The sequence below is a fragment of the Symphalangus syndactylus genome, chromosome 14 (assembly GCF_028878055.3).
Source record: "Symphalangus syndactylus isolate Jambi chromosome 14, NHGRI_mSymSyn1-v2.1_pri, whole genome shotgun sequence".
Classification (NCBI taxonomy): domain Eukaryota; kingdom Metazoa; phylum Chordata; class Mammalia; order Primates; family Hylobatidae; genus Symphalangus; species Symphalangus syndactylus.
The window spans coordinates 14,489,694-14,512,985 of NC_072436.2; the positions used below are offsets into that span (position 1 = coordinate 14,489,694).

General features: G+C 56.4%; 2 long non-coding RNA genes across 2 annotated transcripts; both read left to right on the forward strand.

Moving 5' to 3' along the window:
- Positions 1–989: 989 nt before the first annotated feature.
- LOC134732346 (uncharacterized) lies at positions 990–4,932 on the forward strand. Its single transcript, XR_010115388.1, has 3 exons — positions 990–2,030; positions 2,608–2,998; positions 3,795–4,932. It is a non-coding gene; the product is annotated as an uncharacterized lncRNA (long non-coding RNA).
- Positions 4,933–7,859: 2,927 nt separating this feature from the next.
- Positions 7,860–11,847, forward strand: LOC134732319 (uncharacterized). The gene is made up of 2 exons (XR_010115355.1): positions 7,860–9,759; positions 10,565–11,847. It is a non-coding gene; the product is annotated as an uncharacterized lncRNA (long non-coding RNA).
- The last annotated feature ends 11,445 nt before the right edge of the window (positions 11,848–23,292 follow it).

Consider the following 23,292-nt stretch of genomic DNA (forward strand, 5'->3'; position numbering starts at 1 on the left):
TGCGTTCGGCATCTCAGCCTTTAAGCCTCCCTGAGCCGGGGCTGCGTGCTCGTTGTGTCCTTCGGCCGCCGCTTCCTGGCGCCAGAGGGACCCCGCGGCCCGCACGCGCCTGTCCTCGGCTCCGCGCGGAGGGTGTGCGGGTTCCCGCTCTGCCGGCCCCGCTTGCCCACCACGGCGCTCCCAAACCCACGCGGCCCGCGGCCCCTCGCGTGCTCTACCGACCCCGGGCCGCAGGAGGGGTTAGCCTCGCCGGTCCCCACTCGGGGTCTGCGCCAGCAGCGCCACGGGCTGGAACGCGCCTCGGGAGAAATTACCCGCGCGGGGTCGCGGCGTCTTCTGCCCCAACTCCGGTAGGGAGCCGCCAGGCGGGTACCCTCCTGGCCCCAGGCTTTGGCCTCGCCGCCCTCCCGCACGCGTCCAGTGGGGAGGCCGCGCCCGCCAGGCCTGGAGCCGGACCGTGCCCAGCCGAGAGCGCGCGGGCGCGGGAGAGGAGCCCGGCCCTCCCCAGGGCAGGCTGTTTAGACGGGGCAGGAACCCTTAGCCTGGACCCGCGTCTCTATCCCCAGCAGCCGCGGAGCCTTCCTGGCCTCCCAAGGCCAGGGACCCTGGCTTTTCCGACAGGGCAGCAGATCTCAGCGGCCTGGCACCTCGGCACAGAGGAGCGTGTCCCCCTTCCGCAAAGGAAGGGAGTGGACGGCGTCAGAAAGGGAGGGGAGCCTGGGGCGGTGTCTGGGGCAAGCGGGACCTCTGGGCACTGTGGGGCTCCAGGAGAGGAGACCACGGTGGATGGGCCGGGACCCTCGGGTCCAGCCTGCAACTGTCGTGCAGGAGGCGCTGAGCCGGACACCTGCAGGCGCTGCACACACACGTGAGGGCCACCATGCCGCGTTTCTCCTTCACAAGACCCTGGGCAAGCAGTGGGTCGTATTTAGGGTTCTCTCGGCCTCCCCAGTATTCTGAAAGTATCTGAGAGGGAGAGAGCAGGAAAACGAAGGGCCGCCTTGCCCAAACTCATCGGGGTGTCTGGCTACTAGGTCAGAAGAGGGGGGATGGTGTTGTGAACAGCCAGCAATCCCGGCCCTGCCTGAGTCCCACACCCCAGATAGAGCTGGGGTGAGGGAGGTGATCCCGTAATATTCTCAGCTGGGTGCATTTGTGGCTGCCTGTGACACGACCTCACTCATTGGGAAACCATGCACACTAGCACACTGTTATTTTATTTTTGAGACAGGGTCTTGCTCTGTTGCCTAGGCTGGAGTGCAGTGGCGCAATCACAGCTAACTGCAGCCTCGACCTCTTGGGCTCAAGCGATTCTTCCTGCACCACCACACTTCAGCTAATTTTTTTTGTTTGTTTTTTTCATAGAGATGGTTGAACTCCTCGCCTTGGTCTTGGGACTACAGGTGCAAGCCACAGAGCGCCTGGCCTAGCACAATAGTTTATATTATACTACTCCCACCATAATGGTGCAATAGATGTGAATAAAACTCAAAAGCATAGACAAGGCCAGGCGCGGTGGCTCATGCCTGTAATGCCAGCACTTTGGAAGGCCAAGCTGGATCACATGAGGTCAGGAGTTTGAGACCAGCCTGGCCAACATGGTGAAACCCCGTCTCTACCAAAAATACAAAAATTAGCCAGGTGTGGTGGCACACATCTGTAATCCCAGCTACTTGAGAGGCTGAGGCAGGAGAATCACGTGAACCGGGAGGCAGAGGTTGCAGTGAGCCGAGATCGAACCACTGCACTCCAGCCTGGATGACAGAGCAAGACTCTGTCTCAAAAAAAAAAAAAAAAAAAAAAAAGATAGACAATAGTTCGATGTAACGAAATAATTACAAAGTGATGAGTTTGTAGTATTTATTGCCCATTTTAAACCGAATTTATTTAATTATAAGTTTACTTAGTTTAAAATTTAATAGTGGCTGTGTTTAACCATCGACCTGTGAAATTCCTGCAAATGCAACCATCAGTGGGTACTGGCCGGCTCAGCTCACTCCTGGCGGAAGGGCATGGAGAGGCCTGCAGAGGTTAGTTGGTAGTGGGAGGGGGAGTGTAGAGAAGACAAAGGGGGCAGGTGTCCAGGAGAGGCCCTGGCTAGTGGCCAGTATGGAGAGGGTGGGCAGGCATAAGAAGACTAGACAGACTGGGTGCGGGGGCTCACGCCTTGAATCCCGGCACTTTGGAAGGCCGAGGTGGGTGGATCTCTTCAGCCCAGGAGTTTGAGACCAGCCTGGACAACATGGCAAAATCTTGTCTCTACAAAAATACAAAAATTAGCCAGGCATGGTGGGGTGCACCTGTAGTCCCAACTACTCTGGGGACTGAAGTGGGAGGATTGTTTGAGCTCAAGAGGTTGACGCTGCAGTGAGATCGCATCACTGTACTCCAGCCTGGGCAACAGTGCAAGATCCTGTCTCAAAAAAAAAAAAAAATTAAAAAAGAAGGCTAGCCGGGTAGGTTGGGAGGTATTAGGAGGACCTCAGTGCCCATCAAGAGTCTTCACTCAGTGGACAGTGGGAGCTCATGCAGGGGTGTGCCTGAGCCTAGTGGGAGCCTGTGCCCCTTGCTCATCCTGCCGTATCTCCCCGGCCTCTCCTCTTCCAGGCCGTGCCTTGAGCTTGTCTGGAACCTCCACCCTGTGCAGGAAGGAGGGTGAGCAATGGGTGGGTGCTGGGAGAATGCTGGGAGGGCCTGAGGGCACTGGGGGGTGCTAGGCAGAGGCACCCTTCCCTGCCCCCACTTGCCTCAGCCCTTGCCTCATGAAGTTCCATGCTGCCTCTGGAGGGGTGAGGCTGGGAGGGGAAGGTATGGTGGGGTGGGAGAAGCCCTGGTCCCCCACCCGCAGAAGAGAAGCAGGAGCCCTCGATGATCACAGCCCTGGGACACAGTGCCTCAGCTAAGGGTCAGGTACATGCCGCTCTGGAGGACAGGCTGTACCCTTCGGAGACGCATTGCATTGGCAGCTGGTCTAGGATGCCGGTCAGTCTGCAGTAAGGTGAGTGGCTGGGGTTTTTAGTGTGTGAGATGTGCAACGTCATTTTCACCTGCATCTGAGTTTTCAGCAGCTCCCAGGGTACTGGCCATATTGTTTCTCTATCTGGGTGCTGATCTCGTGGGGTGTTTGTCTTGTGACCATTCATTGGGCTGTCCAGGTGCAATCTGTGCACGTTTCTCTGTGGTTCTATGCCTCACACAGGTTGTGCGGGGGACAGCATGCGCAGGGTGTCCTGGGCAGAGGAGAGGGGCTTCTGGCCGCACCAGGGGAGAAGGCACAGGGAGCTCTGGCAGCCCAGCCCTCAGGACACAGTCAGGCCACGTGACCCTCCCCTCAAGTGAGGCGCCCCTGGACCCACAGGGTTGGATGTGGGGCTGCTCTGACGGCAGCCAGCCCCACGGGGCCTCTGAGTCACAGCCTCAGCCCACCTGTGCCTTGGAGTCACTCCTGACAGCCCCACCCACCAGCTCTGTGTGATAAGGGACAGGTCCCTGCTCCCCGGCTCTGCTGAAGGAGGTGCCCCACCCGAACCTTCCCCTCTGTCCTCTACATGGCACCCCTGCAGTGGTAACCTGTGTCTTAAAAACAAGCACTTGTCCCCTTTCCAAGTCCTGGGTCCACATTCACGCATTTGCCTTTCAAAGGCACAGCTGGGCTCTAGTCCTCACTCACCAGAGAGGAAACATAGGGAAGCCCAGAGAAGCCAAGGTCGCGCTGTCATCGCCCAGTGAAGGCAAAGCTGGGGCCAAGCCCTGGCCGTCGCACTCCATGGCCACTTTATCTCTGCCCAGCACAGGAGCTGCAAGGAAAAGACCTCCAGGAGAGGAGCCCTTTGGGGATGGTGCCCCAGCCCACCCATGTCCAGCGAGTGGGCAGGGCAGGTGGGGCTGCGGACCCCAGGCTCAAGAGCTTCTCACCGGCCGTCTTCGGAGGAGAAGCCAGCCCTGCCTCACCCCAGGACTACGCACTCCTGCCCACTGTGCAAATGTGATGAAGCCTGCAGCAGCTGCAGCCAGGAACTGACGGGTCGGGCCAGTGCCCCATTCGCCTGGGACAGCTGGGCTCCCACCCCAGGCTCCCTGCTCCCACCAGGGACTTCCCACAGCAAGGACCACCTTCCTCCTCTGAGCCAGCCAGGCGGCCACTGGCCCAGTCTGGCTGGGGACAGGGCCCTGGGTGGTCTCTGTCCCCACCCTGCCCGTTCCTTCTCTCGGGCTGAGCCCAGTGCTGGGGTCAAGGATGGGGAATGGGTGCTCTTGAACTGCTGACTCACTGATCCCAATCAACAGGAGTCTGCAGGGGAAAGGTGAGCCCTTCCCACCTGGGGAAGGCATGTCTTACTCTCCAAGCAGGCGTTTCGTGGCACCAGGCAGATGCTTGGGCATTTGCCATAGTGTAACTATTCAGAACAGTTGCTCTCAGTTGAACAAATATTTCCAGAACATCCACTGAGGGGCAGGCCAGGTGATGGGGCCAGGATGAGTAAAACACCATTCTCCATCTCTGAGACCACACGATCTGGCAGGCTAGACAGGGCTGAACACACCTTGGGTATCATGCGTGAGGACCACAGGACGGGAGAGGTCCTGAGCCAGCACCAGGCGCATGGGTTAGGGTCCAGCCATCAGCTGGAAGGGTCTCCTGTGGAGGTAATAACAGGGGCTTGAAGAGTGAGCCGAGGGGGCTGGCACTAGCAATGCCAGAGCAATGAGGGGCAGGCCGTGGGGAGAGGGACGCAGTTCATCCTGCCAAGAGTGAGTTGCAAAGCAGGGGCCAGGGTAGATGTGGGGGAGTTGTGGGCAAGGTGGGCCAGGACCTTGGGGAGCAGCCACAGTCCTGTGGGGGCGCTGTCTGGGAGCCCTTGGTGAGGGCAGAGCTGAGCAGCAGCAGGGCTTGCAGAAGAGACCTGGAGGGCGATGTCATAGGAGCCTGGGAGGAAGGGGGCTGGGCTTGAGAGGCTTGAGGGCATTTGGGAGATTCCTTGGCAGGAGCTTGGTGATGGCTTGGGTGTGGGAAGTGAAGGAGAGGGAGGAACCTGGGAAGATCCCCGGCTTCTGGGCGAGGGGGTGGTGGTAATTCTGCCTGCAGAGAAGGGGTGGGGAGCCTGGGAGGGCCTGGAGGGAGGGAGGAGTCCGGAGTTCACACTGGGCCACATGGGGTTTCCAGTGGCTATCTGACATCCGGGAGGAGGAGACGCCCGGCACATGGAGGCTCTAGAGATTCCAAGATGACGATGAGGAGGCTGGTCCTGAGCTGACCTGAGCGGAAGGGGCCTGAGAGTGCAAAGGGAGGATGGGGCTGACAGCAGAGTCCTGGGAGCATCTTTAGGGGCAGTGGACCGCAGCCACGCCAGTAGGGAGCCCATTCAGGGAGGCAGTGGGTACAAAAACAGCAGAACGCTGACAAGAGCACCCTGGGACTCCAATATTCAAGGACCATTGTTTTAAGGTTTCTGATCTCTGCATTCAACAGTGACAAGGGCAGCAGACATCGGTACTCTCAGGCATTTGTATAGCACCTTCTGCACTTCAAAATGCCTTCCCTGCACCCCCAACACAGGGCTTGCAAATACAAAGCCAGGTCAGGAATGTCCCTAGGGCCCCCGTCCCGGGCCCCCTTCCCAGCCCCCCCAGTTTGCATTCATTTGGTTCCTGAGCTAGGACGCTCCCACCAGCTACCGGCATCTGGCTGCTGCGGTGGGGGCCGGGGGCCTGCCAGCCTGCTGTGTCCTTGCACATCAATTTTACCACCTGCCAGATGCCAGGAGAGGGCATATGAAATATAAAATGAGTTGAGGCATGAAAGTGTTTTGGAATAAAAATGATGTGTACTGGCAAGGGATTACAGTTATTACAAGGACCGTGCACTGACGCCATCACTCATACCCGGAAGAGGAAGAGTGTGGTCGCCTGCCGATGGAGGCAGCAGCCACCATGCCTCCTCCTCTGGGGACAGGGCCACAAACTGCAGGGTGCCAGGCTGCAGGATGGGCTGAGCCAGCCCTCCGGGAGCATCCAGTGCTCTGGGGGATGAATGACACTCCCATTGTCACAATTAGGCACAATGCAGGGCCGGGCCCGGTGGCTCATGCATGTAATCCCAGCACTTTGGGAGGCCAAGGCTGGTGGATCACCTGAGGTCAGGAGTTCAAGACCAGCCTGGTCAACATGGCAAAACTCTGTCTCTATTAAAAACACAAAAATTAGCTGGGCGTGGTGGCAGGCGCCTGTAGGCTGAGGCAGGAGAATCACTTGAACCTGGGAGGCAGAGGTTACAGTGAGCTGAGATCACGACACTGCACTCCAGCCGGGCATCACAGTGAGATTCCATCTCAAAAACAAACAACAAACAAACAGACAAAAACAATTAGGCATGGTGCAAATATGCTCCTTTTTCTGTTACATTTTCCAAGGTGTCTTGGATGTTTACCAGACGGCTTTGGCAGGTGGCATTCTTTTTTTTTTTTTTTTTTTTTTTTTGAGATGAAGTCTCACTCTTTTCCCACAGGCTAGAGTGCAGTGGCGCGATCTTGCCTCACTAAAACCTCCACCTCCTGGGTTCAAGCGATTCTCCTGCCTCAGCCTCCTGAGTAGCTGGGATTACAGGCACACGCCACCGCACCTGGCTAATTTTTGTATTTTTAGTACAGACGGGGGTTTCACCATGTTGGTCAGGCTGGTCTCGAACTCCTGACCTCAGGTGATCCGCCCGCCTTGGCCTCCCAAAGTGCTGGGATTACAGGCGTGAGCCACTGCTCCTAGCTGGCAGGTGGCATTCTTATATTTGATTCTGCCCATTCTGCAGAGGAGGCAAGCAAGGTTCATTGTATGTTAGTGCCTTGGCCTAAGTAGCAATATTAATTTTAGTACTGAGAGTCTAGCCTTCTGAATTTTCATTCATTCATTCATTCATTGGATGAACATTCTTCCAGGTCTACTATGTGCCAGGAACTCTCCCAGACGGTAGAGACACAAAGATGTTTCCAGCTAATTATTATTATTATTTTTTTAAGACAGGGTCTCACTCTGTTGTCCAGGCTGTAGTGCGGTGGCACAATCTCGGCTCACTGCACTACAGTGACCTCCTGGGCTCAAGCAATCCTCCCACCTCAGCCCCCTGAGTAGCTGGGACTACAGGCGCATGCCACCACACCCAGCTAGCTTTTGTATTTTTTGTAGAGACAGGGTTTTGCTATGTTGCCCAGGCTGGTCTCGAACTCCTGGGCTCATGTCCCTATTTTTTTTTAAGTTGATGGATGGAATTTTCTTGGTTTTAAGTTTCTCTTTCATGCACTTTTATTAAAACATTGGCATCTGTTATCCATAACTACATTAAGATCCCTCTAAGATAGTATCTGGCTGGGTCCAGAGTACCAACATTGAATGACCTGTGGTTTCCGAGGGCAGGATTTCGTGGGATTTTGCAGAGAGACCCCTCACCCCGGCTCTGGGCCACCCTGAATAACAATGTCCAAAACGATCTGGTGGGCACCCTCTGGAGCAGGGTAAGGTGAGTTGGGAGAGAACATGGCTCTGCAGCCAGGCTCAGCGGCTCACACCTGTAATCCAGCACTGTGGGAGGCCGAGGTAGGCGGATAATGAGGTCAGGAGTTCGAGACCAGCCCGGCCAACATGGTGAAACCCCATCTCTACTAAAAATACAAGAATTAGCCAGGCTTGGTGGCGGGTGCCTGTAATCCCAGCTACTCGGGAGGCTGAGGCAGGAGAATTGCTTGAACCAGGGAGGCATAGGTTGCAGTGAGCCGAGATCATGCCACTGCACTCCAGCCTGGGCAATAAGAGCAAGACTCCGTCTCAAAAAAAAAAAAAAAAAAAAAAAAATGGCTCTGTCTACAAGCTCGGGTGTGTCAACGTCTGGTTCTACCACTACCGGCTGTGGGGCTCTGGGCAAGATGGGAAGATCACACCAGATGGCCCAGGGGAGGCCCCAGGAGAGGCCCTGCTCACAGCGAGCACACACTCCATGGCAGTTGCTGTGACTAGGATGATGGGATGTTGTTTTGTTGGTAGGACTGGGCCCATCCAGTGAGGGTCTCAAAGCTGGGCGGGGAGAGCTGGCGTGCCACTTGGGGAGCAAGGAGCTCTGTCCCTCAGCTGGGGCTGGACGTCTACCTCTCTGACACTGCAGGTGTGTGCGCCCCCTCCCTCCTGGGGATATCATGAGGATGAAGCGGAAGCACGCATTGTATGTGTGCATGTGCAGGGGGCAGGGTGAAGAAATCTTAAAATTTTAAACTGCTCAGGTGTCTGGGAAGTAAAGAAAAGAAGGAAGGAATGAAGCCCTCCTTTTGCGATGTCTTGGGGTCACAGAGACCCTTTTCTGGGAAGATTTTTCATTTCCCCATCTTTTTTTGTTTGCTTATTTGAGACAGAATCTCGCTCTGTAGCCCAGGCTGGAGTGCAGTGGCACGAGCTCAGCTCATTGCAACCTCCACCTCCCAGGTTCAAGCAATTCTCCTGCCTCAGACTCCCAAGTAGCTGGGATTACAGGTGTGAGCCACTATGCCTGGCTAATTTTTGTATTTTTAGTAGAGACAGGGTTTCGCCATGTTGGCCAGACTGGTCTCAAGCTCCTGACCTCAGGTGATCCACCTGCCTCCCAAAGTGCTGGGATTACAGGCGTGAGCCGCAGCGCCCGGACTCTGCACCTATTTTCTACTCTGCCTAGGGACAGCCCAATGCATTCTGCAGCAGGGAGCCACGGCAAATTGGTAACAAGCTGGCCCCTGGCCTTCATCTCACCGCTCCCCATTCTCAGACCTGCCCTGTCAGCTGACAGTCCTTTGAGCCAGTCTCACCTCACAGCTTGGAATTGGCAGTGATCATCCCAGGCTCTGAGAAGGGCTGGCCCCTGCTAGCCTCGCAGGAAGGACCCTGCTGGCTGTGTAAAGTGTGCGTGATGCTCATTGGCCCCTCCGGGCCCCCTCCTTCCACCTCTTTTGCTGCCCTTCTGAGGGGTGAGCGGGCTGAGCAAGGCATGAGCCCCCAGCCCGTCCTAGTCCTTCCTGCATGGCTGTTTCCTGAGTGCTGCCCACTCAGCATGCACTACCCACCCTAGGCCAGGATGATGCTGGGCACACCAGGGCAGCAGGGAGAGAACCCATCCTTGTCTTTGTGAAGGGGGAATCGTCATAAGCAGGGAATGATCGCAACATATGAGAGACTGTGGCATGGACTGCACCTGTCGCCTCTCGGCCTCACCTTTCTGGAGCCCCCGTTGGTCCTCAGGTCTATGCAGACTGCGCCCCTCCCTCCCCTCCACCAGGCAGCCAGGCAGCCCCTCGCTTCTTCTTCGTCCACCCCAGGGCCTCTTGGACCTCACCTGCAGGACGTGCTCTGCAGTTTCCTGCACACCTGCAAGTGTGTGGGGGCCCATGCCTGTGAGCCATCCTTGAGCAAAGGCATAAAGACCCAAGGACAAGGCCCTCCAGGCCCCTGCAAGTGGGAGGTTCATGAGCCTCCTTGGAAGGTCCTGAAGGACAGAGCTCCAGCCACCCCAGCAGTAGCCAGCTCCGTGACCCCCGTTCCCTTCCACTCCTGTTTCACTCCCTATCCCTCAGGGGAATGCAGCTAAAGCAGCGGTGTCTGGGGGGCACCCAGCAGGGCCGTGACTCAGGCTGGGGATCAGGGAGGGCCTCCCTGCATAGGTGAGATTTAAGCCAAGCTCTGAAGCAGGAATGGGAGTTGTCCGGGCAAAGAGGCATCCTGGGTGAGGAAAGCAGCCCGTGCCAAGGCCTCGAGGTAAGTGAAGCTGCTTGGGAGTAGCAACGGCAGGGTGGGAGGAGTAGGCAGTGGAGAGGATGGACACAGTGGAGGGGAGGGACGCGGTGGAGAGGGATGGACGTGGTGGAGGGGAGGGACGTGGTGGAGAGGATGGACACACTGGAGGGGAGGGACATGGTGGAGAGGATGGACACAGTGGAGGGGAAGGATGCGGTGGAGAGGGATGGACGTGGTGGAGGGGAGGGATGTGGTGGAGGGGAGGAACACAGTGGAGAAGATGGACACAGTGGAGGGAAGGGATGCAGTGGAGAGAGGTGGATGCAGTAGAGAGGGATGGACATGGTGGAGAGGATGGGTGTGGTGGAGAAGATGAGCGTGGTGGACAGGGATGGATAAGATGCTCAGCAATGGACGCAGCGGTCATCGGCGCCTTCTTAGCAGGCCACAGGGAGGACTTTAGATTGCGCTAGGGCAAGGGGGAGCCACAGAAGGGTTTGGAGCAGGAACTATTTTGGCCACTTGATGGAGATTGGATGCAGTGTTGGGGCCGGAGCAGGCAGGGAGACCCATTAGGAGGCTGTTCCGGTGACCCAGTAGGACCACAAGCAAGAACAACAGTGGGGGTGGGGAGAATACCCCCAAATTGTGCCATATGCAGCTTCAGCATCTCATTCCGTGTGAATTACGAGGCCGGTCGTGGTGAGCGCTGGGGCCTCCATGGATGCTCTGGGTGATTTCTCATGGATCCTGCAACCCCGTCTCCCCTTCACAAGCCTCTCGCCAAGCCCTGCTGGCCCTGGTCCTCTGTGTTCTTACTCCTTAGGTCAGTCTCAGACATTCCCGACACTTGTGCTTCATGGCCCTTTCTCAGCCCTGGCTGGCATCTTGCGATGTAGTGGGGAGAGAAGCCAGGAGGAGAGCAGCTCAGCCCACGAGGAGGTGCCCATGGAGGCCCAGGGGCCCCCATGCACCCTCCCCAGTTTTAAGACCCTAGACCAGTCTCTCACTCTCCAGAGTCTTGGTTTCTCCACCTGTGAAAGAACCATTTTTCCTTCCTGCCAGGAGCTGAAGTCAAAGGCACAGCATTATTGGGACACACTGGGGAGTGGTGGGCCCAGCACTGGGACCCATGCTGGGTGTCCCAAGAGCACGGAATGTTGGCAGGGAGGGGCGGAGGCCAGGCACGGAGCTCCCTGCTGCTCTGCGGCTGCCCCACCTGCAGCCCTTCCCTTCACCCCACCCCCCAGTTTGCTCTGCTCTTGGGTGGCCAGTCACCCAGGAGTGGTATCCAGGGAGGCTCTTGCAGGCCCAGCTTCACTGGCCTGGAAGGGCTAAGCTGCCTGGCCCAGGGGTGTGTCCACTTCATCCTGGGCAGGATATGGGCATCTCGCAGGTGGAATTCCATGGCGGGGCTGGAGCCAGGGGGTAACTCGGCAGGACAGAGGCCCAGCCACCAGGAAGCTCGCCTGCTGATGGCCAAGCTCAGGACACCTTGCACCCCTGTACCTGAGGACAGGCTGCGACTGATGAGAGTGGCTTCATCCTCAGAGGGGAAGTGTCCTGGAAGGATGTGGCTGGAGGCACCCAGCCCTGCGGGAGCCCCTTTAAATGAGGGGATGCCTCGGGAAGCAGGGTGAGGGGGGCAGAAACCGGGAACTCTGGATTTCAAGACTTGGAAGAAAAGTGCTGCATTGTGCGGTGGCATCTGCTTGTGGGGACAAGTGCTTCCTGGTGAGACCTCTCCATCCCCTCCCCGCCGCCCCCCCCCCACGTCTCACACTCTTTCTCTCCCTGTCCTCCTATCTTGGCCTTGCACTCGGGTCGTGGGTCGTGTTTGGTCTGTGATGTCATCACTCCCCTCCCTGTGGCTGCCATTCAGAGCTGGCAGTAATGAAAAGCGCCGGATTCCCGCTCACTGGGCCCCAGCAGCACTACAGAGACATGGAGCCCTTTGCTGCAAATAATTAACTTGGTCCCATGTTGCATAACATCCTAAAAAGCTTTCCGGGGGCGAGCACCCGCCAGACACTGTGAGCTCATCAATACTGCATCGCATCGGACACTACTGCTGTGTGGTTTCATTAAAAATTTAATTTGTGGTTTAAATCTGCAGTGTTCCCTTTAAAAGGATGGCGGGGGCGGGGGATGAAAAGGGAGGGACAGGCTCGGGTCTGGGGGTGGGCATTCCGAAGCAGAGGAAACCCCACGCCCCAGGGGAGGTGGGGGCGGGGCTTCCCACTGGAGCAGCGGCCCCTCTCCGATTGGCTGCGCTTGGTCTGTGGCCTCTCCTGGTGCTGTAGGGAGAGTGATGGACCATTGATGGAAACTGCTTTTCTGAAGCTTAATGGTTTTCCCTTTCTTTCGGCCACCTCAGGCAGAGGGCTGTTCTTGGGAACCCAGACATGGGAGGAGGGCCAGGTGGCGGTGCAGGTGGTGGTGCAGGGCAGGAGGGCCAGGTGGTGGCGCAGGTGGCGGTGCAGGTAGCGGGGCAGGTGGCGGGGCAGGTGGCGGTGCTGGTGGCAGTGCAGGTAGTGGGGCAGGTGGCGGTGCAGGTGGAGGTGCAGGTGGTGGTGCAGGGCAGGAGGGCCAGGTGGTGGTGCAGGTGGCGGTGCAGGTTGTGGTGCAGATGGTGGTGCAGGTGGCGGTGCAGGTTGTGGTGCAGATGGTGGTGCAGGTGGCGGTGCAGGTTGTGGTGCAGGTGGCGGTGCAGGTGGTGGTGCAGGTGGCGGTGCACGTGGTGGTGCAGGGCAGGAGGGCCAGGTGGTGGTGCGGGTGGCAGTGTAGGTGGCAGTGCAGGTGGTGGTGCAGGTGGTGGTGCAGATGGTGATGCAGGTGGTGGTGCAGGGCAGGAGGGCCAGGTGGTGGTGCAGGTGGCAGTGCAGGTGGTGGTGCAGGTGGCGGTGCAGGTTGTGGTGCAGATGGTGGTGCAGGGCAGGAGGGCCAGGTGGCGGTGCAGGTGGTAGTACAGGTGGCGGTGCAGGTGGTGGTGCAGGTGGTGGTGCAGGGCAGGAGAGCCAGGTGGTGGTGCAGGTGGCGGTGCAGGTGGTGGTGCAGGGCAGGAGGGCCAGGTGGTGGTGCGGGTGGCAGTGTAGGTGGCAGTGCAGGTGGTGGTGCAGGTGACGGTGCAGGTGGCGGTGCAGGTGTTCTCCGGAGACCCCGTCCTCTGTGCCCCTCCGGACCCAATGCCTACAGTGGTCAAGACCAGAGCTGCAGCCTCACTCCTGCCCTCCTGGCTGTGTGGCCTCAGGCAAGCTGCTTGTCCTCTCTGAGTACAGGTCACTGCCCGGAGTGTGAGTGGGGGCCTTGCCTGTCCCCAGCTCCAGGTCACTGACAGGAGAGTGTGAGTGAAGGGCCTTGCCTGTTCTCAGCTCCAGGTCTGCACCCGCAGTGTCACTCTCACCCCCGTGTGGCTATGGAGCGGGCAGCCCTTGGTGACTGGGTAGCAGACCCTCCGGAAAGGCTGCGGTTCTGTTTCTTTGTCGAGACCTCACTCTCTTCCAGAGAGGCTTTAAGCTGGCCTTCACCATCGGTGCTGCCTGCAGACCTGTCCCTGGGATTTGGCTGTGAATGGGATTCTGTTATTTCTAGACAGGGACCTCCACTGTGTTGGGGGGGATTGCTTTCGCTCCTGCTTCCAGTGATCGGGGAGGGAACGAGAGAGCTCAGGTTCTGGTCGGGGGAGGACAGAGAGGAAGGTGAGGGGAGCACGGAGGAGGAGACTCTGGGGCAACTTTGTGACGGCGCCTGCCTGGCTCTGCCTGGGGACTCTTTGGTTCCACCTGCCCTGGCCAGGCCAATTGTTTCCTGCGGAAGGCAGGGATTTGTGCATCTCCGACTATCTCCTGACAGTGTGCCAGAGTGATTAAGCTAAGCCTCCCGGGGCCAGCAGGAGAGAGGGGACAAATTGCTTTGTGAAATTGATTTGCTGCTGTTAGCATTTACAGCTTGCCCTGGGTACGCCCACAGTGTGAGGCGGCTGTGTGGGCGTCCTGCTCCCCCTTCCCTCTCCCGCGGCACACGGGCTCTCACTTGGCACCTGCACACACATCACCTGTCGTGTGTCACATAGCCAGGCCTCAGGACCTGGACTTCAGTACCACTCACCTCAGGGCACAGGTCCAAAGTGTCCCAAATGCCCATGGAGACAGATGGCCACCCACAGCTGCAGCCTGCAGTGAGAATTGCCCCAGACACTCTTGGATAGGTGGCTTTCCCCAGGCCAGCCTGAGAGCTGGGGCCAGGAGATCTGAGAGGACACCTGGAGGCCCAGAGAGGAGGCATGAGCTAGCCCTGGGCCAGGGTCTCCCCACCTCTTTTTTTTAATTTGTTTTGTTTTAGACTGAGTCCCAATCTGTGGCCCAGGCTGGAGTTCAGTGGCGTGATCTCAGCTCACTGCAACCTCCTGCCTCAGCCTCCCGAGTAGCTGGGATGACAGGCGCATGCCACCATGCCCAGCTAATTTTTGCATTTTTTTTTTTTTTTTTTTTTTTTTTTGAGACGGAGTCTCGCTCTCTCACCCAGGCTGGAGTGCAGTGGCACGATCTCGGCTCACTGCAAGCTCCGCCTCCCGGGTTCACGCCATTCTCCTGCCTCAGCCTCTCCGAGTAGCTGGGACTACAGGCGCCCGCCACCACGCCCGGCTAATTTTTTGTATTTTTAGTAGAGACAGGGTTTCACCGTGGTCTCGATCTCCTGACCTCATGATCTGCCCGCCTCGGCCTCCCAAAGTGCTGGGATTACAAGTGTGAGCCACTGCGCCCGGCCTTGCATTTTTAGTAGAGACTAAAAATGATTTCACCATGTTGGCCAGGCTGGTCTTGAACTCCTGACCTTAAGTGATCCGCCCGCCTCGGCCTCCCAGGGTGCTGGGATTACAGGCGTGAGCCACGTGTCCGGCCTCTCCCCACCTCTTGGGGGCCCCTTCTGCCACACCGGCTGCCCTCCACCATTCCAGGGGAAGGAGGACAAGGAGAATATTGCCCTGGTCAGCAACAGTTCTCATAGAAGCTGTGTGAACTCAGATAAGCGTCATGGACCCACACACCTGGGTGCTGGGGCCGTTCAGAGAAGAGGCGGTGCTGGGACTGGTGGATCCTTCCAGACAGAGAAATGTGGCTGAGCATCACCACCCAGGAAATAGGAAGCACTGACAGTTCCTTCCAGGTGGGTCCCACTATGCATTTCAAGAAATGCATGCTTGGTAATGGAGGCAACATGGCCTCGGTGCACCCCAGGAGACGGGAGACTCAGGCTGTGGGCGCTGGTGGGTATAGTAGCCTGCTTTCAGGCTCTCCTTGGGCACCAGCTCTGAGCAGGCTCTAGGCATGACTAGATGGTGGGAAGGGGGTCCAGGGAGCCATGAGAGGAGGAGCCTCAGCGTCTCTCCTGGACTGGAGCCAGGTCCATTGCTCAGCTGCTGTGTGACCTCAGACAAGTGACTTCACCTTTCTGGGCTGTGGTGAGGGTTACATTAGACAAATCCCACAAGGCTCTTAGAACAGAGCCGGTTGGTAGGCCAGGCACGGTGGCTCACACCTGAAATCCCAGCACTCTGGGAGGCCAAGGTAGGCAGATCACCTGAGGTCAGGAGTTCAAGACCAGCCTGGCCAATATGGTGAAACCCCTTCTCTACAAAAATCAGCCAGGAGTGGTGGCACACACCTGTAATCTCAGCTACTCAGGAGGCTGAGGCAAGAGAATCACCTGAACCTGGGAGGCAGAGGTTGCAGTGAGCTGAGATCACGCCATTGCACTCCAGCCTGGGCAATAGAGCAAGACTCCGTCTCAAAAAAAAAAAAAAAAAAAAAAAAAAAAAAGAACAGTGCTAGTCAGTGGAAGCATTTGGCAAATGCTGTTTGTGATTGTTGCTGTTTCCCCCTCCCTCGAGATGCTCAGATATTTGTCATCATACAAGGACGTGAGGGTGGGGCACACCAGCAGCGCTTCTGGGGTTAGGGGGCTCTTCAGTCCCAGGCCAGGGGGAAGGAAGGAAAGTGGGTCTCTCCACAGCACCACAGGCTGGACCCTAGCACAGCAGGCACGTCCTTTTAAAAGTTTAAATTAAAAATATTTAAATGGTGGTAAAATACACATAACATAAAATGTACCATGTTAACTGTTTTTGAGTGGAGCGTTCGGTGGCATTAAGCACATTCACATGATTGTGCAACCATCGCCACCATGTGTCCCCAGAACTCTTTTCATCCTCCCAAACTGAACTCCGTCTCCATTAAATATCAACTCCTCATTCGCCCTCCCCCAGGCCTGGGCACCCCCCATTCTACCTCTGTTCCAGTTAAACCAGTGCCCAGGGAGACTCTGTAAGTGGAATGATAACAGTGTTTGGCCCAGGAAGCCTGGTGTAAGTGGAATGATACAGCGTTTGACCCAAGGAGACTGGTGTAGGTGGAATGATACAGTGTTTGACCCAAGGAGCTTGGTGTAAGTGGAATGATACAGTGTTCAGCTTCTACCTTTCGTCTATAATGAATAATGCTGCTGTGAACATGGGTGTAGAAATAGCTCTTCAAGACCCTGCTTTTACTTCTTGTAGATGTGTACCCAGAAGTGGAATTGCTGGATCATTACTTCCCTTTTAAAACAAATGCAGAAACTGAGGCTGTATGGAAGGGCTCAGAGGTTTGCCGAGGGTCCCAGCCGCGTCAGTGGCGGAGCAGGCAGCATTTCCCCACCCCAAGTCTGTGGGTCGCTGGCACTGTGCTCTCCCTCCCCAGCGTCTGTGTGGCCTATTTTATTCCCAGGCCTTATAGAAGGCTCTCTGGAAGACGTGAGCTATGATGGATGCACCAAAGGAGGGTCATCACCATTCCTTCTTTTTTTTTTTTTTTTTTTTCCTGGAGACAAAGTCTCACTCTGTCACCCAGGCTGGAGTGCAGTGGCGCGATCTCAGCTCACTGCAACCTCCGCCTCCTGGGTTCAAGTGATTCTCCTGCCTCAGCCTCCTGAGTAGCTGGGATTACAGGCACCCGCCACCACGCTCAGCTAATTTTTTGTATTTTTAGTAGAGATGGGGTTTCACCATGTTGGTCAGGCTGGTCTCGAACTTCTGACCGCAAGTGATCCACCCATCTTGTCATCCCAAAGTGCTAGAATTACAGGCATGAGCCACCATGCCCAGCTGAGTGTCATCACCATTCTGAACTAGTTTTACTCACACTCTGACACCAAATGTGTGAGGTTTTTTTTTTTTTTTTTTTCCTACATCAACCAGTTCTTCAACTTTCCAGACAGCTGGGTGGCCTACAACTCCAATTCTTACACTGACTACCTGTAGTTAGCACAGACCTCACATTTAAGGCTCAGTCCCACAAGATTGCCCCTCCTTCAGACACCAATGACAAATCCCGGGTTGTCACCAGTTCTTCTGGTTGACTGGCTATAAATCAGGGTTCCCATAACCCCTATCTCAGGTTCAACAGTTTACTAGAATGACTCACAGAACTCAAGAAAGTGCTTTACTTACTATTGCTGGTTTATTGTAAGGGCTACAACTCAGAAACAAGGAAGCCACAAGGAAGAGATGCATAGGACAAGATATGGGGGAAGGGGCACCAAGCTTCCATGCCCTCTCCAGCACCTTGACCTGTTCACCAACCCAGAAGCTCCTTGAACCCCGTGTTTAGGGGTTTTTACGGAGGCTCCATCAAATAGGCATGGTTGATTAAATCATCCACAGTTGGTGATCAACTCAATCTCCAGCCCCTCGCCCCTCTCCAGAGCTCATTGAGTTGGGAGCCTTAAGAATCCCCCACCCCCAGTTGCTCTGTGTCTTCCCTCTGGCATGGTGGCTAGATCCCTAGGTGATGAAGTGGAAGGAGGCCTCCTGCTGACCCACGGTGAACCTACTGTGGGAAAGAACCAGAAAGAACAGCTGCCTCTTAGAGCAGGTGGTATCTCAAGCCTGTGTGTTACTGCAGCAAAACCTATGGCCGCCTGGGTCCTGACCACCTGAGGGGTACAGTGTCCTCAGGGGCGCATTGCTGCTTTCACGTCCCTGAGCTTGCGGAAGTCCTGCCGAAACTTGGTTCTCCTGGAGTCTCTTTCACCTTTGAGGCAACCACTACCTTTCCGTCAACTCCCTCTTCTGCTTCAGTTAACCACAGGTAGGTTTTGCTCCTTGCAACTGACAGCCTGGGCTGATGGAGGAAGCTCTTTCAGCTGTTATCAAGCAACACCTCGAGCAGGTGAGTCTGCAGGCAGCTGGAGGCCTCCAGGGTGCTGGTGTCCGAAGCAAAGATAGGTCACTGGAAAAAGAGGTGGGGTGTGTGTGTGTGTGTGTGTGTGTGTCTAGAAACAGAGTGTGGTTGTGTGTCTGTGCATGTAGAAAGAGGACATGGTTTTGTGTGTGTGTGTGTGTGTGTGTGTGTGTGTATAGAAAGAGGATGTGGGGCCAGGCACGGTGGCCCATGCCTGTAATCCTAGCGTATAATTGGGAGGCTGAGGTGGACAGACTGCTTGAGCCCAGAAGTTCAAGACCAGCCTAGGCAACATATGGAGAGTCTGTCTCTACAACAAAAAATAAAAAATTAGCTGTGTGTGGTGATGCATGCCTATAGTCCCAGCTACTCAGGAGACTGAGGCAGGAGGATCACTTGAGACAGGAAGGTTGAAGCTGCAGTGAGCTATGATCACGCCACTGCACTGGGCAACAGAGTAAAACTCTGTCTCGAAAAAAAAAAAAAGACTTGGTTTTTTGTGAGTGTGTGTGAGCGTGTGTGTGAGTGTGTAGGAAGAGGATGTGGTCATATGAGTGTACCTGTGTGTGTGTTGTGTGTATATGTGAGCGTGCCTCTGTGTGTATGTGTGTGTTGTGTGCATATGTGAGTGTGTGTGTGGTATGTATATGTGAGTGTGCCTGTGTGTGTGTTGTATGTATATGTGAGTGTGCCTCTGTGTGTGTTGTGTATATGTGTGTGTGTTGTGTGTATGTGTTGTGTGTATATGTGAGTGTGCCTCTGTGTGTGTTGTGTATATGTGTGTGTGTTGTGTGTATGTGTTGTGTGTATATGTGAGTGTGCCTGTGTGTGTGTTGTGTGTATATGTGTGTGTTGTATGTATATGTCAGTGTACCTCTGTGTGTGTGCTGTGTATATGTGAGTGTGTGTGTTGTGTATATGTGTGTGTTGTGTGTATATGTGAGTGTGTTGTGTATATGTGACTGTGTGTTGTGTGTATATGTGTGTGTTGTGTGTATATGTGAGTGTGTTGTGTATATGTGAGTGTGTTGTGTATATGTGAGTGTGTGTTGTGTGTATATGTGTGTGTGTTGTGTGTATATGTGAGTGTGTTGTGTATATGTGAGTGTGTGTTGTGTGTATATGTGAGTGTGTGCTGGGGCAGCATCACAGGAACTCACCTGCCATAAGGCCGGGCCGCGTCACGGCTAAGGCCGCAGTTCCCCCACCGTGCCTGGGTTTGGATCCTGGCTGCTCCTGTCGCCTGCTGTGGGTCCTTGCACACATTAACCTCTGAACACCAGTGGCCATATCTGAAATATTGCGAGAACAATACTCAGGATTGCTGGGGAGCTGTAGGAGTGGAATTATGCAAAGCACGGCGTGTCGCCTGTAACAGACTTCCGGGCCACCGTGGTGGTGCCGACACAGGCCGGCCGGGGCGTGCACGGGGAGTCTGGCTTTGTCTTCTTGTCTCCCTCTGCTCCTCCCTCCTCCCCTGGCCGAGGGAGCCCGGCCTGTCCTCTTGGCCACAGTTCAGGAAGCCGTCGTCCTCAAAGGTGGGCACCAGCTATGGCTCTCAGTGTCTTCAGCCTCCAGGATTCCTGTGGTCGGGATCCAGCGTCTCTTTATTGTTTTTAAAGTGTTTTGCTGCTGGGAAGCCTCAAGCCTCTCCGCAGAGGGACATAAATAAAGGCAGGAACTTGGCCATTAGCAGGCTTCATGTGGTGTTTCCACTCGGGAGCGCCCTGGCGTGCTGCAAGCAGCCCTCACCGGCCAAGAGCAGGGTGGGAGGGGAGCCTCTGGAGCTCTCTGGTTCTGGGTTAGGTGCCTCTTACTCTCTGGGCTGCAAACAGATGGGGGTGCCTGGCAATGTGCCCCAGCCTGGGTGCCACGGGGGGAGTGGGGCAGGCCCACTTTTGGGATGGAGCGTAGTGGCTGTGGCGGGGCAGGAGAGAGGCGACATCTCAGGGTGCCCTTCTCCACACCCGCCTCCATTCCCCAGCTGGAGTGGGGCTTGCACACAAGTCGTGCAGGCTAGAACCCAGAGCCCTGGGTGGAGCACCCCCTAACGGTTGCAGTTCAAATTTGGAGCCAGGTTGACCCTGGTTCAAGTCCTGTTGCTGTGTGCCAGCCATGTCCCTGGACGGGTGGCACAAGGTCTTGGTCTCCAGTGTGTAGACGAGAGACGGTGACTATCCACTTGTGGGTGCTGGGCTCAGAGCCGCTGGCACCAGCCCTGGGGGCTGCCAGACGTGCAGCCCTCGGCTCTGTCACGCCCGGAACTCGAACCTCGCAGGCAGTCAGGGGAGAGGTCTGTGTGTGGAGCTCAGAACTCAGCGAGCACCCCATGTGCTTGTAAGGCCTCGCCATCTCCTACCCAACCCAGATGAGGCTCCTGCTTCCCACCCCCGGCAGGGACTCTGATCTCATCTTAGCTCAAAGGTGGAAACTGAATGTGGGCCTGGTGGCAAAGTTCCCTGGGGGGTTCAACTTCCGCCAGGTGGAGGAGGTGGGAGGCATGGCTGGAGACCTGGCATCAGGCTGGGTGAGTTGGACCCCGCAGGCTTGAATCCAGGCTCAGAGTGTGAGAGGGGCCCCAGGCCACATCTTCAACAGCTGCCCACCTAGCCCTGCGCCTCTGCCTTCCTTCCTTTAAAAACCGCTACAGGCACATTTTCTTTGATTACTTTTATCCTGAATAACACTATCCTTTTTAAAGCAAAAAATACATGCCCATGATAAACAATTGGAACCGGACAGATCTTTATCGAGGCCCCTCCAATGTGCCCTTGTGGCTCCAAGACAATGACTTTCCATGTGTGTTTTCGAGAGATCGTGGGGAGCCGCTGAACCTGGGAGCAGTGAGGGCGCAGGTGAGAGCTGTGGCCGGGAGAGTCACGGGGAGCGGCAAAGATGAAAGGGAGCGGGAGGTGGGAGGCCAATGAGAAAGCAGTGCCGGAGGCTAGGTGAGGAGCAGCAAAGGCAGGGGTTTCCTTGAGGAGACCTGAGAGCCATGCAAGGGTGGGGAGGTCTGGGGGGAGCTGTGGGCTGGCCTTGAGTTTGAGATTGAGGCCCAGGCTGAGAGCATGGTGACCCCTGCATCGTGGGTCTGCTCGAGCTGTGCGCTCCCCAGGAGCAAGAGCAAAGAGGCCAGAGGGAGGGGGGCAGAACAGGCCAGCAAGGAAGCCCCACAGAACAGGACATATGTTCCCTGGCCCTCCCCAGGCAGCACTAAGAGGGAAGAGAAGCTCTGCCCCCTCCTGCCCCCTCCTGCTCTCCTCCATGGAGTCAGGGGGCCCCAGGTGGCCATGGGCAGACCATTCAGGGATCTGAGCCCCAGAGCCTGCATGCCAGGGTGAGCAGAGCCAGCTTGACCGCAGCCACACTGACCCTGCCACCTTCCCCGAGGTCTGAGGACACCGCACTCCCTTCCTGCCAGCAGGTTGTAATTGGGTTTCACACGGGGCCCTCTGGCGCTGACCTACATGACCCGGTCCCTGCCTCCTCGGTCTCTGAGTGTGTGCCCCTGATGGTTCTGTAACCTCTGGGCATGGGCCTCCTTCCCTCCCCGCCTCATCAACTGCTCTGATTCCACCAGGCAAGGTCAGGCTGGCAAGGAAGGAATTGGAGCTGCAGTCTGGGCGCCAGGCGCAGAGTGTGCTTCCCAGGGGCTGCCTGTGGGGAAGCTCCCGATCTGCCCACTCCCGAAATAAGAAGGGGCACCCAGAGAGGAGGAGATTCTGGATGGGTGGTCAGCAGGTGCCGGCTGCCATCCCCAGGAGAGTCATAGCTTGTGAGGACGTTGACCCTGGTAGGACCCGCCTCTCTGAAGCTGTCTCAGGGGTAAGGAGGAACAGGGGTCTCTGGGGACTGAGCCCTCACCTCATCTCCAGTGCAAAATGCAGAGGCATGAGAGGGAATCAAATGAAACAGTGTGTGTCTAACAGAAGGCCTGGTGCCAAATGGGAATGTCCCCCTGCCTGTCCATCTCCCTCCCTCCCCCAACTCCTTATCTGCAGACGGAGGGACTGGATATCCTGGCAGAGCGTCTTCTGTGATGCATAACCTCCCAGGAGATGCATGTTCTGGGGTTCCCCACTTACAGTCGAGAACACAGAGGCTAAGAAGGGTGAAGGGACTGCCTCCAGGTCCCAAGGCTGTTCCAAGTGGCCCAGGACTCAGCTTTGGTCCTCCTGCCCTTAGCACCCTTGGTCATCACCTCCACTGGGTGTGCAGGAGGCTCCTGCTGTAGGTGCTCAGATGTTCAGCCGCTTTGTACTTAGAAATTTCGAGGGGGCGGCCGGGCGCAGTGGCTCACCCCTGTAATCCCAGCACTTTGGGAGGCCGAGGTGGGTAGATCACGAGGTCAGGAGATCGAGACCATCCTGGCTAACACAGTGAAACCCCGTCTCTACTAAAAATACAAAAAATTAGCCGGGTGTGGTGGCGGGCGCCTGTAGTCCCAGCTACTCAGGAGGCTGAGGCAGGAGAATGGCGTGAACCCGGGAGGCGGAGCTTGCAGTGAGCCGAGATCGCGCCACTGCACTCCAGCCTGGGCGACAGAGCGACTCCCTCTCAAAACAAACAAACAAAAAAAACCCCCAGAAATTTCTAGGGGGCAGAGGGTGTTCTAACCTTGTCCCACAGCAGGTCTTCACCCTGGCGCCTTCACCAGACACCCGCCGTGGCTCTCGGCTCAGCAGGTAGCTGCGTGTGTTCTCTTTGGGTTCTGACAGGTTCCAGCTTGTTTTTTGAGACCTTGTCAGCGTGGGGCCTGCCGGGAAGCAGGTGCTTGTCTTTAATGGGATGCCTTATCCTGGGCTCCACAGGCTGCACGGGGCCTTGTTCAGGTGACTCCTACATGCCAAGGCCTCCCTAGAGGAGGAGCCTCAAAAGGATTAGCAGGGGGTGCAGATGACTTTGTTTTTAAAATGAGGCCAGAGCTTTCAGCACATCTCAGAGTGACCTGAACGTGGAGGTTTGGCTGGAACCAGGCAGGTACCATCCACTGCGGCTCCCGCCCCTCCTGCTCGGAATCCCCCACTGCCCTCCCCCAGGCCCTGGTCTCTGATTTCAGACTCGCCTCTGCTCTGTTTCACGTCTCCTGCAAGCAGACAAGCATGAAGCCTGCCCTCCGAGGCTGCATGAATAATAGAACTGAAATCATCTCTAGTTAAAAATAGATATTCTTCTTAATAAATATTTTACATACTGTCTTTAGGATATACAGGTCCCCTGGCTGAAGAGTTAAAGCAAACCCTGTTATCGAACCCAAAAGATGTAGGAAAGGCTCTGCCCGCGTGTTCCTGCACCACAGCTCTTGCCTCAAAGCCACCCACTCTGCGGTGACGTC